Genomic DNA, 18,717 nt, shown 5'->3' on the forward strand with positions numbered 1-18,717 from the left:
CAAAGTCCAAGGGGACTAATTCGAGCAGAACATCTGATCTGAAACCCCCGCCGGGCACAGACTGCTACAAAGAAGAAGATGCAAGGACACAGACCACAATTGAAGTGGCCAAAGTCGAGCAACAAAGATGAGTGGGCAAAAGTCAATACAGAGCAAAGTGAAGTTCTGGGGGGGCCTCAGCAGATTTGAAAAGCTGGAAAGATTGAGTGACCTGATGTACAGCTAGGCGGAAGAAAAGTTTGGTGGAAAAAAAATGAAGCGAGGAAGAAATAAACATCGCCCCCTCTGAAGTATGGAAAGCAACATGAAACTGAACATCTTGTTAGGGACAGAAGGTTCTTGAAGAAAGAGAGGAGGGCGGCAGGAGAGCGAGCGGTATCATCCTCCTACAAAAAGATATAAAAGATTTCCTGGCAACACAGCAGAGGACAAAAAAACTTCACAGACAAAAAGAAGAGGGCACAAACATCTTTTTACCCGGAAGCCTTGAGATGTGTAAAAAGACTTCACAAAAGGAAAATAAAAAGACAGGATTGCTTAAAATGTGGAAGAGGGACGTTTACGACGACCTGAAAGTAAGACACCAATGATGAGAGGTAGGAGCGGAGTCATACCTCCAGATCTGCCACCCATCCTTCAACCAGAGCACTGCAGATATCCTGAGATGGCTCTGGAAACTAATGAAGGTGGTATTGGAGAGATAAACTATTGTGAATGCCTGGGGAAAAACTAATCCCGAAGAAAAAAGAGGCCTCACACATTGATCCTGTCGGCCAAATCAGTCTCTTTAATGTGGTTGGAAAGATCTTCTTTCCATCACCACTCAAACCTAGAAGGGTTCATTGAGAGCGAATACCTTCACCTGAAAGATTGTCCTATCTCTCCATGTCAAATCTGTATCTCCTGGTATTATAATCTAGACTGTGGCGGCTCGCCATATTCTAACTTCATAAAGAACTTTTACACTTCTTCATAATAACATAAGAGATCTCTAACTTGGTGCTTCACTCTGTTGGTACAATGAATAACTGTGTGCATTGCCATTTGCGTCACTATTTGCCGCGTGGTTGCTTGCGCTATAGTCCATAAAGTTGTTACCGGTCACGCAGACGGTAAGACCTACAGCTACAGCTTTGCACGTACTGTACCTGCATGGAGCACACGGAGACTTGTCTTTAACCCTTTAGTCTGTGTGCCTGTCACTCGGAATCTATTGCGCATGACAGCAATGTTTGTGTGGGTACACGTGCACCCCCTTTCACTGCCATAGGTTGAATGAATTCTGAGAAATGTTGCACAGAAAGTAAAACATAATTTCCATTAATTTTGATCCACAATAACATTTTATTGGTTCTTTCCTGGTACGTACCACATCCCTCCAGTAGAAGCACAATCCTGCTAACAGAAAGACAACTAAAACGAAAAAACACAAACTCCTGGAGGAATGTAACAAAACGTTATTTGCAGAATGATGGTATACTGCGTTGCCCTGGTTGCTTAAAACACACAAGCAAGATAAGGCTCCAGATTCAAACTGCTAAAAAAGGAAGGAAGAGAACTGCACGTCTTCTTCTTCGACCTAACCAACGCTTTTGGCTCCATCAAACACTACCTCCTCCAGACAGCCTTTCATTTCTTCCACGTGCCAACAACCATGACTACCTCGAGTGCTAATTATTGTTGGGGATAGTTACAACATGTCTCGGGAGCTTGAGTGGTTCTTAAAAAATCAGCATGCACCCACCACACTGCACTTAGAAAGTTGTCGCCTGCTGCTAGGAAGGATGTTGAGATCCAGATGACTGCCATTAAACATCTGGCGGTCATGAAAGTGGTGAAATAACAGTGAAATTGCCAGAAGGGTGCAGGGGCATTGTTCCGTGGTTTAAGGGCGCTGCTGTCGCTTGTGTTAGGCACAACTGAGAGGCTCGTACGCCCCACCCCAGTTGTTATGGTCAGTGAATCTGTCGCGTCCAGCCAGCCACTCCACTGTGTCCATTTCCTTCCTCAACGGGTACACTGAGACGTCTACATTCACCATGTGTATTTTATTAGGTGTGAGGGCGCATGCATTTATGAGTTTGCGTGTCTGTGTGTGCGCGCATGTGAAATGTTCTCTGCACCTGTTCAGGACTCTTCCCTTCGGTCTAATAGTGTGAATAAATCCTCGCACAGAGTAAAATTGGGCACTTGTGCAACTCGTATTGATGCCTTTTGACAAAATGTTGCCATATCTGAGATAAAAAGACAAAATGTGTGACACAATGACTCAAATTTAGTTGAGTACATGGAGGACTTTACGATGGGAAGACCAATAATGTAAAAGGATGCTAAAGAAACTTACTTTTCATTAATTTATCTTTGCAGAAAATAAATACTGATGAACTTGAGACTTGGTACAAATAGCTGCATAAATCACAAAGCTGAGATGAAACTAAAAACTGTTCTACTCTCCAGTGACAAATATTGAAGCATCTCTCTGTTTGAAAATGTGTGTTTGACTTCAGAGGCACCTTGTTTACAACGTAATGAGTATCTGACCTTAATATGTCTCAAAGAATTGTTCAACCTTTACAATTCATCTTCATTGCAAAAGTTTCAATCCCCGTGAATTCTATATAAGGTAAAACTCTATCTTATCAAAACATCTACCTGGAAATGTTTTCGCCAGTAGAGCTCTTTCCTTCCCTTTATTCCAACTAAGCTGTTTCTACCGATGCCAAAGTACAGCAAGTGTAAATTATTTTGTGTGGTGTTTTGCCAAAAATCGCACCACTTACAATATGGAAATTATCATAAAGTGAATCCACAGAATAAATCACAAGCTCAGCAGGAGAGGAAAGGTTTATGGCATTAGGTTTGATATAGCATAATAGCAAACAAGCCTGATCTCTGTTGGACTCTTTGGAAAGCAGAGATTAACCTAATAAGATGGATGAAGAAAAAACATTTCAAGGTAAAAACTATTTTTGGCACAACACAGCACTTTCCCAGCAGCAAACACTGCACATTTATAATTGGACTCAATAAACTATCTAATAATGAAAGAAATCTCTCTGTCTTTGTCTGCAGCTGCTTTATCTCGAGAACCGTTCATTTGATCAGCTTCACACTTGGCGTGTCTATTGTTCGGAAACCAAGGGAGTGCCGTGTCGACTTTGGTGCGATTAGGACACATGATACATTCAATATTTATAAACCGGCCACCAGTGGCAACAACAAACTGATCCTCCAGTTTGTGCTTCTGCATACTGAGCCACGTTTCACCGAACTCTGAATAAACAGGTGAACAGCTGTTTGGAGTCCAGCAGTCGGCCTTTACTTGCCGCAGCTCAATTACTGCAGGTTCACTTCTTACAGGTTCAGAAAGAAAAGTGGAAACAGCCCAACTACGAGCCGAGGAAAACAGCCTATTCCAAACAGGAAAGGTTTAGAACAGGCACTGCAGCGGTTTTATCAGTTGGTAATGGAGACTCTGAAAATGTCTCAAGTGATGATTATAATAAGTTATACATTCTTGGGGTCTAAACCACAGTGTAGGATTTTTCCCTTCCTGTGTGTTCCACATCAATCTTCCGGAGACAGGCGACCTGTGTATGACAGGACCTCCCTACTCCATTTGGATTAAAGCCAGCCGCTTGGCACGTATGCCACCGGTAAACACTGCATGTGTGATCTCTGAGTCGTGAAGGAGCCTGTCCTCCGCTGAGGTAAAGGCAACAGAGACGCTCTGTGCAATTTATAGGACTTCACACGTTGGCACGCACTTTGTAGAATTTATAGCAAAGCACATACACTTGATCTCAGGCATAATTCTCGAAAATTAACCAAATAGATCATAATGCGTCTCGGGCAGAGACGGTTCCAGGATTGTTTATTGGTAGAATTTATCTTGAGTGCCTCTTGTGTTTCACTAACAACAGTAAAAGGTGACTTTGTAAAATTCTTCACATGGCAGTGAGGAAGCAGCCCACGCATTAAACTAAGCCTCAGAGGCTGCTGTGCTTTTCAAGATGAATCACGTCAAACACCTGTTTGTCTTCAGCAGTATTCACACACAAAAAAAACGTGGCTCTATCAATTATTTATTTTTCATATCCGGCAAGAGTGCGTCCCCAAACCTGAAGCTTTCAGACATCAGGATGAAAAAGAAAAATCCATTTCACAGTTTACACAACAAGACATATAGTCCCAGCATCACTTGAGTAAATATTGAGTTCTGAGGCCTTAAAGTCGCGTTAAAGCTGCAGCGGTGCGTTCAGAGAGCCGGGGAGTGGAGGTGCTCAGTTCCAGAGGACCACTTCACTCCCCCAGATTTCTTTCTAATTAAGATAAGCAGGGGTTGGAGTATAAGTCCACTTCAAAGAGGCCCCAAGGAAAACACCAGAGTTAATCTTTAACCAGCCCTCGGAGCACTGAGAAAGAATTTAGTGAACAATATCAGTATCTCTCATGTGTCGGTCTGTGCAGAAAAAAATATAATATACAGTGAAATCATCATACTCCTCATAACAGGAACCCGGAGCTCATGTTTTTATATTTCTTATTATATCTATAAACTTTATTGCTACATCTTTTTCACTTTCTCATAATAAAAGGAGTCCTACAAAGTCCAATTCTAATGTTCTTCAGCCCTTCACAGATTTACCCTGTAGCGTTGGTCTCCAGCTCTAAGTAACAGTGTCGTCAACGTGTCGGGCCTCTGCAGTTTCAACCACTTGACCATAACCAGCATTGTACATTAACCTTTTCACACACAAACCCATGTTCAGTTCATGAAGCAAACACCCAGTTCTTTCCGCTCACATACTGGATGTGTGATGACGGACAGAAAGCTTTTGAGAGAGGCCAAAAAATGCGAGGGGGCCGAACTGTGCCAACTTGGTGCCCCTGTCTCCTCCCTGCATACATGTTGCAGACAGCCCTTATTTGGTCACCGCCAAGCGTTGTGGGGCCACGGTGCCCCATGGACCCTCATCTGTTCATTCAGCCAGGCAGACAGACAGGCGGTCCTTTGCCCACAGAGCCGGCAGCGCACTGATTAGTCGGGATAATTATGGACTCGCCAGTGAAGCCTGTTCAATGGACATAATGCAGCTAAAAATACTTAATGATCATATACTGCACATGGACTTTGTGCTAAGAGTTTCTGAAACATTATAATGTCACGCAAACACTAAAGATAGATGGATAGAGATGTACAGCTGTGCACCGGAGCAGTGATGTGCTCACACTCTAGAGATTCTAGTTCAGTGTGAATGACACAAAATCCTTTCAGATGCATTAAAACAGAGCAAACTGGAGGACGACAGCAAGGGAAGCATTTTAACTTAATGTAATTTAATAATAAAGGCATGAAATCTGAACAGTAAGTGAGTCATGTAACTTTATTGAGATATCCTAGTTAATTCAATTATGTAAATCTGTATTGTATTTTCATTTAATGAATGAAATGAATCTATCAATCAAGCAACCAAGCAAAAACAAACAAAACCAACCAATCAACAAAACAAAAGTATAATGTTCTATCATTAGCTACAGTTGAAGAAAACTAGAGACTTACACTGAAAAACACTCTGCTCTCAAAAACAAGCAGGATATAAATAATAAAAGAGGAGAAACAACACTTAAAATAAACATAAGTATCTGACAACAGAGGAAGAAAATCCCTCTTGCCAAAAGATTGTAAGCCTATTTTGGGTTTTGTTGTTTTTGAGAGCTGAGGTTTTACAGCAGCTTAGTAAACTGTGGTAATTCTTTCAAACATTAACTTACTACTAATAAAATCTCATTAACGAGTTTTAAAATAATAAAAAAAGCTTGAAACGCATGAAATAGTCCAACATAAAAACTGCCTGGTCGACAGAAACAAGCCTTTACTGCCTGGATTAAAGATATTTCATCTTATTTAGATTTCCATTTTTGCAGTGCAGCAGGTTTTTGGACCACTGGGGTGCTAGTAAATGCTTTTCATTCCACAATGAACACCAAAACAAGTGAGAACAAGCTGTGTATTTTGTAAATATTACACATTACACCCCTTTCATTGTCTTCCAACTGCATGTGTCACATGACAAGTCTGGTCCAATCCTGATCCAGGGATCACGCCTGGAGTAACAGGCTATGGTTTAATTAGCTCTAGATGGATAATAACCCTGAGATAGCAAACCCCCCGAGCTCATCCATGCCAGCAGCAGTGTGGGAACATTTTGGTTATGAACCGTACCATGAATTTGGAGAATCATTACACCACTAATGTACAGACAGCTCAAACAAAGAAGCAGCTTTTGATTTTGTCGTTTAACGGGGAAGCCCTCGATCATTTTGTCATGTTAATTGACTTCATTGTCTAAATGCCTAAATCGATGATTTGCAGGAACACTGTTTTAAAATGAAAACTCTCCCCCAGTGGGAAACTGCTCCTTTACACTTGTGCCAAAAAACATCCCCATGCGTCATTTGTTTACGTGCACAGAGATATTTAATAATGCGGCTGATGAAAATGCTGGATAGGGAGTTTTTGTATCTGCACTGGGAGCCACAAAGTCTGATGAAGCAGATTTAAGAGCCCCGTTTAAGCCAATTCTTTAAAAATAACTACACTGTTCGTCAAAGCTCCAAAGTATTTACCAAACAACCGTCTTTGATCTCAGACCTGAGCGGCGGTAGCAAAAGATGGTTATTGTATTTTTCTGTTTAGCCAACATTTTGATCTTCAACCACAAATTACTGCCAGAATGCTTCAAATTAAAAAGGTATATGGTTGTATGACTAGACAGAAGACGACTCCTGTGATATGGGATAATCCTCCGTTCTTTGATCTGGGTCGAAATGGCAATCCAATTCCTCCCATTTCCAGAAATTCAACAAAAATATCTCTGATATGGTCTCAACTATAAATCGTGAGGTTTCACCCCATTCTAAAAGCATCAAATCACTAATTAGAACCAAACTTACGAGAAAGGATGGGGGGCGGTTGATTTATGATACATAAATCAACGCTGTTTACCCCTGAGACTCCAGAAGTGTATTGTGGACTCAAACACTTCACCCACTCGTCCATCAGCATAGTGGTGAGTAGATAATGGCTGTATTTTCCTTTTTCTGTAAACTATCCCTTTAAGGAAAAGATAAGGATTCACTTCTGTGAAGAACTGAGACAATTTTCTGTCATCACAACTCTGTTACATGAGCTGTCTTTAAGCCTCATAATGTACCAGACCATACCGGCATACTTTTCACCTCTCCAATTAAGGGAAAAGGGGGGATATGATAATCCTGCTGAAGGAAAGAACGCACATAGCAGAGCAGAGAGCGCGAGAGAGCGATATGGTCTAATCACCCTAAGCCTTGTATCAGCGGCTACGAGTGGGGAGTTGGCCGTGGCTTGAAAGATTTAGAACTGTTGAGATTTCACAGGCACTGAAGCCCCTTTTCTTTACCGGGGCTGCAGCCTTTTCAGGGGACCGGTCCGCTTTAAATCTGGCCGCTCCGCAGGGTCCCATTCTGGCTGCTGTCGCCTCCGCGTCCGCTCTGACACAGTGGTCGCTCCGAGGAGATATTTGAGGGTGTGAAAGAAAAGGCCAAAGGCTCCTCCAGACAAAAGTGCTGGGTCAGAGTGCCACACGAGGCTTAGAGCAGGGGGAAGGCTTTGCTCGCAGCAGGTAAAGTTCTTTGAGATTAACATCTGAACCACAACTATAGAAGTGATTTAACTGTGTGCACTTTCCAAATGTGGAGCACAATGGCTGGAATTACTTTTGTCCCCAAACTTTCAACGACCACATCACGAATCCATTTCCTCAAATGGCCTCGGAAAGTGTTGGGATATTTACCTCCTGTTCACATCCATGGGAACATATTGACTTATTCTGTTTTAGGGAAGAACAAACTGTCTTTAGTCTTTTTTGGATCCTATTTTCACCACTTCAACGGAGCAGAAATAAGTCCAGTGATTATAATTTCCCCTTTGTTCAGTCTTACACAGGCAAAAAAACAGACACACTGACAAATAACTTCCCTAATGCATCCCTAAGCAACATCCGCAGAAAGGCATTCAAGGTAAAGCACTCAAACCTTGTTGTCTTTGATTTAAATGCCTTTATGAATCAGAAGAAGTCCTTCAATATGACAGTCAGTGAGAAACCTTTTATTAAGCAAAGAGGAAAATAACCTTCTTTGCATTCCTGCACGCTCCGTCTCTAATTCCAAATGTGCAGCATAAGGTTGTTGTGCTGCGACTTTCCTCCAGGGTCGCAGAGTAAAGGAGCCCCCTCGCGGGTCCTGTGTGGCAGGAATTCCCAGAGCTCTTATAATCTCAGATGGCTCCTTTATTTGTGTGGCCCAGGAAAGAGGAAATACTGTTCAATGTGATTGTTAGGAGAGGTCGCTCCTGTCCTGCGAGTCGGCTTCACGCTCCACTGTCCTTTCACACTGCCACAAATGATGTCATTAGTCACCTCCTACACAAAACCCTCCCAAAACCCACACAGAAGCACTTTGCCTGCAGCATTTTAAAAGTTGTCGAGGACCATTCGAAATCAATTTGTTGAAGAAATATGAATCGTGTGAAAAAAACAGCTCAATACAGTGGATCTTTGCCGGGTCAATATTTCTCAGTGTCTAGAAATGACTGGCGACACATATACGTGCATTCAAACAAGCATAATCCTATTATTCTCGCCTGGAAACACGAGTTGAAACAGAATCTGTCCCAACACCTGAGGATTAGCGAGCGGCCAACTCCGGATGCACAACTCTGCAGAGGACCCGTCTGTCGCAGGTTTGCCGATTCCCAGCCGGGGGCACAGGGTGTCCCTGCCAAGCGCCTGAGGTCAGGACTTCTCCCTGATCATGGCTACATCATTAGTGCTGGAACTGTTCAGAGCTGGGTGGGCACAAGTTATTCTAAAGTATTTCTTTCCCCTACAGTTATTAACAAGATTCAGAAAGACCGATTCTTTTTCTCTTTAACATTTACTAAATATGGTGCAATCTGGTGCAATCTGAATCCGAAAAAATTGTTTTTCTGACCTTGCTTTGAGGGAAGACGAGCACTGCACCTGAAAACTGAAAAGATGAAACGTCAAATGTTCTCATATCTCAGCGCGGGTAAATAACTAAATCAATTAACCGACCTTGAGTTTGGGAACAGGTTCAAAAGAGGTATATAAAAGTGGTTTCAGGGGAGTTTGCTCGTTTCGATTGTGAAGGTGAGGTCAGACAAAGTACCCCTCGATTGCCCTTGAATAGCATTCCTGTCTGTCAAAGAGGATGCAGCCCCGAGTGTCTTAATTAACTGTCAGCCACACGGTTTAGAGAGCAGAAGCCCCCCCAACTCTCAATAGCAGAGGAAATAACAACAAAGGGCTGAATTAGCAGCTGCAGGGCTTTTTGTCGGCGCCCGCACATAAAGTTCACTGTGGATTTAAAAGAGAGTAAAAAACGAGTTTCTCACTCATTACCCGACAGTTCCTGGTATGAACAGTTTGGATATTCAAGCCAAAAGTTGCTCAAGTAACTTTGGCAATCTTATGTGAACCTCTTTAAAAAAAATTATGAGTAAGGTGCATGAGGTCAAACCTGCACCATAACCCTTAACCCAAACCCTAACCCTTATCAAGGTTAAATCTCCCCCAACCCTAAACAGGGTCTAGCATGAGCTGGCCTAATTCTTTCATTCTCTTGTTTTGTCGAGGAAACCGTCCCAACAATTTACCTTACCCTTACCTAACGTCTAAAGCTTCACTTTTATTTCGCAAATTGCACTCACTCACCTAAATGTGCCTGATATTTTTCATCAAGATCCATGAAAAAATTAAAACCTGCCCTTTCTCGCAATGTTAAAGAAAAGTGGAAAATGAACTGGATCTGCACCAAAGTTTAATGGGTTCTTCCTTGACCTTTACAACACCCTTCCACCAAGTTTCAAAGATATCCGTTCTGTTGTTTTTATGTAATCTTGCTCACAAACCAACCAAAAAAACCAATGGACAGGAGTGAAAACACAACCTCCTTGGCCGAGACAAAGAGCATGGAGGAATACCACGCCACACTCCATTTGAGACTCCGTGTGAGATTAACACACATTGTCCATGTCATGTCAGACACTGACTCGATACATGAGCTCATGGAGACAAAGATCTGTCTTTTGTTAAAACAGCATGTATTAAATGTACGTTAACTCTACACTGCTGCTGCTGCTGCTGCTGCCGGTGACCGATTAGAAAAAGAACAGAGGTATCGAACTAACAAGGGGATACAAGGGAAGGTGTGAAAATGTGTGAGGAAACAAAGCAACCTAAGGATGCAGGATGAATGGGCCTGACAAAGAGAGGGGGCTGTGCTTTTTCTTGACCCCTGAATACACAGTGTTTGCTCTCTTGTCAGACCGAATAATGGCGGACTGTTTGCTGAAAGCAGCAGTGTGAGGCCATAGAATATAAAACCCCATCCGAGTCCCACAGACTCATGAGCTCCATACTAATAGAGCCGGGGGTTTGTCGGGGCTGTTCTCTGGGCTGGTTTCATTTCTGACAACATGTTTCTGCTGCATTTCACAGTTGTTACTCGCAAATCCTCACATGAGAGTAAACTGCTCCCTGAAAAGCTGAAATGGTAATTCCTAAAGAAGTGTTAAACGACTCCTGCTCCTTTGTTTACGACTGGTGAAAAGGAGCCTTTCGCGTAGAACTGTGCAAGCCTGCATGTAACAGATAAGCATGCAAGTCTGCGCTCATGAAAGGAGTCAAAGGATTTAGTGTTGTTATTGTCTCCTCCTTGTAGTATTGGACTGAAGATTTGTCTGCGCAGAGGAACAAACCCCGGTTTTCAAAAATATGCACAGGTACGCTGAAAGAAGATTGCTTTTGATGTTGCTTGGCAAATTTCATTAAGACTCTCCGACTGCAAATTGGAATCAATGCACAAAGAGGTTGTTTTTTTGGGGGGGGGAGAATGTGAATGTTAAAACAGAAACTAATTCAAAGAACTTTAGGTGAAAAAGTTGGAGACTCTGGTTGTTGCAAAGTCATGAATCCAATGAATGTGTTGGCCAATGCGAATAACATTTAAAATCGTACTTACAGTTACCACACTGGATAACATGTAGATTTAAATTCATGGCTTTATACTCTTTATCCAATTACTCTTGCCTTATTTCCATGTAGTAGTATTTTCAATCCTATCATTGAAATCCATCTCAATTTGAAATACTGTAGTGCAGTTTATTGGAGTGTAAGTACAGTCTTCAAAGAAATTACTTTCACATGGTAAAACAAAGTTAATCCACCAAAAAAAACATTATTTTCAGTATTATGAGCAAACTTTTGGCAACGCATTCAGAATCCAAACTTAACTACACTGATGCAATGGTCCAACGGAAAAACAGTTACATGTAACTATTAAAATTCTTGGTTGTGTTATTGATGTAATGAAGTATTTGTATGCAACTATGTACATTATACTGTATATAATTCATCGAAGTTGGACGTGTAACACCTAACACAACACAAGAGGATCAATAGTATGCTTCCTATATGAAAACAGACCACCAGGGACGACTTCACTCTCTGGCTGCAAACCAGATCTCCCTCTGGGGACGTTGAGAGTAATGACTGAAAAATTGAGATCAGCTCAGGTCATGAGGCTTAAACCTTCCCAGAAAGAGCAGGTTGTTTACCTCAGAGTCCAGGAGGCCACGCTAGTGTCTGTCTGTCTGTTAGTTAGCAGGATTACACAAAAACTGCACTGTGAGATTTTCTTTCAACATTTTCATTTATTAAGAATAATTTTAGGATCTTGACTTTAAAAAAATCAGGCAAAACCTTTTTGGAAATCCATGAAAAAATGTCCAAACAAGCCAATTACAAAAGGTTTAATAGAAATGTCCACTAAGAGTTTGCAGCATAATTTAACGTTGCACAGGGATCAATGTTAAAAATTATGTCAGCATGAGGGAACAGCAGTGCTCACTGGCCGAGACAAGTAGAGATAACAGCGAGGATATTTCCAACCCAACCAAACAACCCAACGCTTTGAAAAATTACCAGCAGATCAAAAGTGTCAGAAACTATCAACAAAAGCTGACGTGGAGCTGCTCTCCGTGTCGGAGCTGCCGTTCAGAGACCCATCGTGTTCAAAGCCGGAACAGATGCACAACCCGGTGAGAGGAGCACAACACCTGGCCCCCCCGAGGAAACGAGGAAATAAGAGGCAGCGAGTTCAGATTCCGCAGACGCCGAGAACAATTAGATCTGAAGGACAGAGGCTAAAATGTCAAAGCGGGAGAGAACATGGGAGATGTGCTGGATTTGCATTGTTGCTCCATCTGTGACATTTTGAACTCACGCACACTCAATGCCCTTTAAGAGAAAGTTAAATTGAATCTGTTAGCCGAGTGTCCCAGAGGTATCCCAGGACCCAGCAGACTCTCCCTGTAATGATTCACAATGTGCTGGGGAAAAAAAACCCAGCTCTTGCATATGGCTCATTGACCAGTGATAACCTTTAAAGTGTTACAGAACCATTTTTTTTTTTGTTGCAGTAATTGTAATGGCGTCAGGCAATTACTTAGAGATTTAAGGAGCTAAATGCAGCTGCTGAATGAGATTGTCCGGCTGTCTGGACCCGTGGCCTCTCTTTGTTTTCCTTCTTCCCATTTGCTTGTTAATATGTAACTCGTCACTCCGAGCCCGTGTCCTGGAAAACCGAGATAAGTCCAGACATGGTCGAGTTAATTTCAGGCAGAAAGACATTCCTCAGTTTTCTTTGTGTGTGTGTGTGTGTGTGTGTGTGTGTGTGGGGGGTGATCCGAGTCCTGGACATTTTCTGTGGTTGTTGCAAAAAAGTTTTTTTGTACGTGTGCAGGTTAAAAAACGGACCAGCTAAAAAACAAATGCTGGATAATTGCTGCCTGCAGCTCTGCAGAAAGAGACCAGATGAGTACGATTGATTTACAGGGGGCCGTCCACAATTTAACAAAAACTACTCGCTTTACCAGTCACTTGATGACAGCTCTTTCAAGGCGTGCCTCCGGAAAGCTTTTTAAAAGTTGACTTTTTTTAGAGATGCACTGTAGATGCTTGAGGGGAACATGAAGTAGAAGACAGGAATGTTCTCCGACTTAAATAACCACACAGTTTGAGGCCGTCACATATTTTTAGAAATGCAGAGAAGTGGGGCGCAAACTTCCCGTACGATGCCTGTCGTCGCACACTCTCTGTTTACTCATCATCGACTCTGCGGGAAAATAGAAAAAAAATTATTTCTACTCGTGTGCGGATGAGGCTGCGTGCCTGCAGGGCTCACCTGCTCCGTTCGAGCCCTCGCAACTTGTCAACGCAGGCGGCGTTCAGAGGGAGAACTGTACATCGGCTCATTCATCCCATCGCTACAGGCGACGGGAAGCAGCTTTGACGCCTTGCCCCCATCAATACTGGAACCAACAGAGCACTTGTATCTTTCATCTCCTCTGACGGCTCTCCCCTCCCATTCCTCAAACAGATGAATTCTCATATCCGGGCCCATCAGACTCCACTTATGGAGAGCGGAGGGGCGGTGATGAAGGTGGGGGTGGTGGGAGGCAGCTCGATCCACACACAGAATCCCCAATGGGTTTCATCAGCACCTTTTATGTGATGAGAGCCGTGATATTCTCCAGACTCTATACCGTGTTCGTCGGGAGTGTATGAAATGAAAACCTTCCCACGAGGGGGTGATTCAAACTGGGTAATATTTCAGACTCTCTCTGCTGTATATATTTTCTTGGCATGCTGGAATGCCAGTGATATCAAAACAAAAGGAGGTGGTGTCTTCTCTCTGTGCTATCACAGCTAATCAGGAGACACCGGCTTGAAATCAGAGATGAAGCGATTATCAACTAAACTCGCCTGTAGTCGATGCACTATTTATTCGCGGTGCCAGCTTCGTCTCTGATTATTGTCTCAGGCAGCTGGCCCTGACATGGATGTGTGCTGGATGCTCTGTGTGTGTCTGTGAATGTTTGTGCACGGAGGAGGTGTACCCGCCAATCCTGGAGCCCGGGCTCAGCTGGAGAGAGCTGTGACACTAGGGCCCGAGCCAAGCTGTCAGAGGCTTATCATGCAGCACGGCTGAAAGGAGCAGCTCCAGCCCAGCGCTGGGCTCCAGGGGCCGAAAACACATTATCCAGAGTGATTTTTGCAAAGTTGAACTAAAAGAGAAAATTCAGTGGGGGGAAAAAAAGGAGATGTCACAGCAGTGCTAACTGTCAGAGTTCCAGCTGTTTTCTGGGAACGTCAGATTTTCATAAAAGGAAATCTCATCAAGCACGTTTGAGACACAAATGCAATGATCCCATCAGAGGAAGAGATTTTGAATTTTGCTCCCATCATTTCATTTTGCTGAACCTTCCTTGTCAGTGCAAGGATGTGCCATTTAACAAATGTCCCATATAAATCGATGTATATGCATTGTGCAAGCACAGTGAAGATGTATAACACAAATTGATCTACCTCAGGTTTGTAAAATGTTTTGCTTCTATATCAGGTGTTTGTCATTCTCTGTCCATATAGAAGAGTTTAAAACCACAAGCTTCACTCGGGAGCAAAAATCAGTCTTTCAACTTAAAAAATAACTTATCGATATTCTTCATATAAATGTTGGCCATATCTCCCAGTCCTTATTATTATTATATAATAGCTGTATTTATTTTGTACATGTTTCCATCAGGCTTTCTGCAGCTGAATCCCGACTGTCTTCAGCACTGATATCTTCAACCTGCACACGTCGTCCACAAAAGAGGGATTTTCTCGAGAGGCGTCACTTGAACAACCTCAGTTCTGCTACACTGATATCCTAAGGCGGGTATGACGACACGTATCATCATCATCCTGGGAACAAGCCCGGGCCTGGGCTCTCTATACTTTTGGGAATTTGCTTTAGCTTTATTAACCCCGGCTCCGAGCACTTACTTTGGCAGCATATTTAAACAGAGGAAAGGACTCATTAAAGAGGGTTTCCCTTCTGTTCTCCTCAGAGAAAATGAGGGCGGCTTACTGTGGAAGAATCTTTCACCCGAATTATATGTGATATACAATCACTTTCAACATTTTAAAGATGTACTTTAAATGCTGCCGCTCTCCGAAATCATTATCTCTCTCTATCACACTGTTTTCAGTCCCAGCCGACACATCTGACTCAGCAGAGGGTGCTTTCCTCACCAAATGTGTTCAGTGTTTTCTGACTGTTTGGCAGAAATCTGCAGTCCAGAGAAGAAAGAAGCTGCAATGAAGGAAAAGGAGCATCTGCTGAAAGTGATCCAACAAACACGAGCCGAGGAAACACACAGAAAAACCTTCACTGGCGAGTTTCCTGCCTAATTGAAACCTGTTTTTGCTTACTCGCCTTGTAGCATGAGCCAATCATTAATAACGTCTTTTCTAATGTTTTCCCTAAGAAGAATTACAAAGGTTCGAGCCTGTTGAACCTCAATAAACGCTTCACCCTCTCACGGATGAGCACAGGTTCTTCACTTGTTTGGTTCCTCACTGCAGCAGATCTGTCTTTACTTTGGTAAATCACTGGGTTTCGCACACGCACATTAAACGAGGATACATTTACAGACACAGCTCGTTATGTTGGATAATAAACATATGAAGCGTAACTGCATTACAGACCCATGAGAACATTATAACTCAAAGTTGGCGACTGAGGACACGAGGGACCGGTGAGCCGCGTAAATCACTCTCCATCTAAAACGATTAGCCTAAATCCTCTTTGTAATTCACTTTTTCGTGCCCGGGAGAAGCAGCTGTTACCCAGGAATAGCTCTATAATCAACTCCCAGACGTTTTATCATAACAAACATTTTTCCATCACAATAAAGTGACTACCTGATCATTTATAAGCCGCAGTGCAGACGGACTCTGAGGGAAAAACCTAACACCCTCAAATCTCATGAAAACACAATCACTGGACCGGCTGTGTAATTTGCTGCAGCTTGCAGCCTATTTTCATGCATATGATGATTCATACCACAGGCCGGAGGAATGTTACACCCTGCAAAGGAAAAGTGTAGGAGAGACAATTTCATTAATAACAGGATAGAAACACACAGTGAGACTGCAGAGTCATCGCTCTCTGTGATGGGGGTATCATAGCACACACAAAGTCTCCACTAACCTCACGCAACTGCAAGTCGCTGCATGTTTTCTCTCACTTCTGTTGTGCTCTGGTAAGAAGAAAGATAATCCCATCCAACCTGGGATTAGACCGGAGGGGGGGGGGATGGATTCAAGTATGCACCCCGGCGTCACGAGCGATTACACACTGATAACGTGGAAGATGTACATGATTTACAGGGCCGATGGTACTGCGGGTTTTGAAAGGATGTATAAGGTCGAGGTACTTCGCGGTGACCTGAACTTATCTTGTAAATATCTTTTGTTTGAAATAACAAACAAAACATGCTTGTTGAGGTGGGAGCTGCAGTCGGGCATTGGAAACTGGAGAGGGGGGGACATTCCTCTCTGTTTCAGGTTAATTCCTGGAGCCCCCCCCCTTTGGGCAAATCCGTGTAAAAACTAAATGGGTTCTTTCTTGGCTCATGTCCTGTCCTTCTACCAAGTTTCATGGATATCTGTTGGTGGATTTTGTGTAATACCAACAAACTAACAAATAAACAAATCGACAAACAAAGAATGGCCCCTTGTGACACCACATTTAAATTCACTTCATCACGATATAGATTTGTTATTCTGTGAGAAACAAAAGGAAAGTGTTGTTCCTGGACCTTCCCTGTAGCTTTGTCTGAATCTGTGACTTCTTTCTTGACCCATGTCCCGTCCTCCCACCAAGTTTCATGAATATCTGTTCAGCACTTTTTCTCACAAACATATAAACGGAGAGGGCTGAAAACATAACCTCCAGTCAGGACTTTGATCTGCGTTGTGCACCGAGGACCCATTCCAACACAAATCTGAATTAATTTACATACTCGGCGCACTCTACATACCAAACAAGTCTCACCCGTCGAATGGGAAATCCGAGCAGAGCTTTTGAACTCGCTGTGGATTTTGACCCTTTAGACGGTTTCTGCGTTTCTGTGACCTGAACAATCAATAATCTTTTGGTGCCTTCTTCTTGTTTCAGCGGAAGCGAAAGAAAAAAATATTAGCTGGCAGTGAGTGCCTGGAATGAAAAACAAAGGCCACAGCGGTGTGTGTCTGTCAGTGGGAACGTCCCTGACGCTGACTGACTGGCTGGAGGCAGACAGGGACTCCGCTCCACAAACAACAGCCTGGGAATGCCAAGACCTGTGTGTGCTCAGGTAAGCTCACCTGAATGCACCCGAATCCTATAAGGGGACGAGGGGAGTGGGCTGGTGGGGGGGGGGCAATTACCTGACTTAGAATGACAGCCCCTCCCCAACACACACACACACAAATTCCTGTCCCGTTCTAAACAAGACACTTTCTCAGTAATTAAAGGGGATTTGGCCCACACACACACACACACACACACACACACACACACACACACACACACACACACACACACACACACACACACACACACACACACACACACACACACACACACACACACACACACACACACACACACACACACACACACACACACACACACACACCTCTGAGCCTGATTTCACTGTCCAGGTGTGATGTTTCCTCAGAACAAATTAATGTGTGTAATTTCCGTCCTCTGTGATTATTCATTCAAAGCGTTGACAAGCTTGACAAATAGCGAGAAACACAAGTGGCTCTGAGAATAAAATAAACCCTGTCATCTCCTGTTTTGGCAAAAAGAAGCGACTTAAATACAGTTGAAAAGGCACAAGGGTGACAGGTTTCTGAAATTAAAAAGAAACAGGAGACAATGACAAGGAAATGACTGAAAACTCCACAACCTGTAAAGTTATTCACTATCTCAAGCAACGGGCTGGGGTAATTTGAAGTGATCTCAGTGTTGTTCTGATGTCTGTTCCACCACATCATCGGTCAAAAGCAGCAGTGATTGAGTCAAACATTTAAAAATCCCTTCACTGTGGCCAACACTAATTAAAAAAAAGATAAGCATTTGGGGATTGTGGTCTAATTGCCATGTTGTTATTTGTGGCCGAAAGCCCATCTGGTGTCTTTTCCTCTATGCAGCCATGTTGATTTAGAGGAAACAGCAACTTCTCCTCAAGTCTAAATTACATGAGCACAATTAATCCAGCTGTACAAAACAATTAACTAAGAGTTTATCGTCGCATTTTAATTAGCTGGGAGAAAAAGCAAAGGTCATTATTGCAGCCGGTATTCACATATGTTCACGACTGTGCCAAACAATGGACGGAAGTAGGTCAGGTCCGACACAGATTTTAATCTGGGCGTCTGAATACACCAGTTACAGTTAAAATGACACCCCCAAGTAGCGGATGCATCGCTGCCAAGAAGAGCTCAGAACTGGTTTGTGGAGCCAAAGACTGTTTCCTGTACCGAGACAATCCATCAGCCAGGGAAACTCAGCTTTAACAACTAAAACAACCTGTGGTGAGATGTCACACTGCTTTAGGTTTGAGGATGGAGTGTGAGGAATGGCGCCGCAGTTTCCACTGAATCCACCTTCACGCCAGGAGTAAGTTAGTGGCGTCGCTGTAATGAGTGCAGGTTGGAGCCTGCAGAAATCCTATAACAGTCAGTTGTGTGGTGCAGTCAACTGACGTGGGAGCAG

The 18,717-nt window shown here is 43.1% G+C and overlaps 1 protein-coding gene across 1 annotated transcript in view; it reads right to left on the minus strand.

The window, feature by feature from the left end:
• frem2b (FRAS1 related extracellular matrix 2b) overlaps window positions 1-18,717 on the minus strand; it is a 58,663-nt gene that overhangs the window by 31,293 nt on the left and 8,653 nt on the right. The gene's annotated exons all lie outside the window — the stretch shown is intronic.

This window comes from Hippoglossus stenolepis, chromosome 4 (genome assembly GCF_022539355.2).
Source record: "Hippoglossus stenolepis isolate QCI-W04-F060 chromosome 4, HSTE1.2, whole genome shotgun sequence".
Taxonomy (NCBI): Eukaryota; Metazoa; Chordata; class Actinopteri; order Pleuronectiformes; family Pleuronectidae; genus Hippoglossus; species Hippoglossus stenolepis.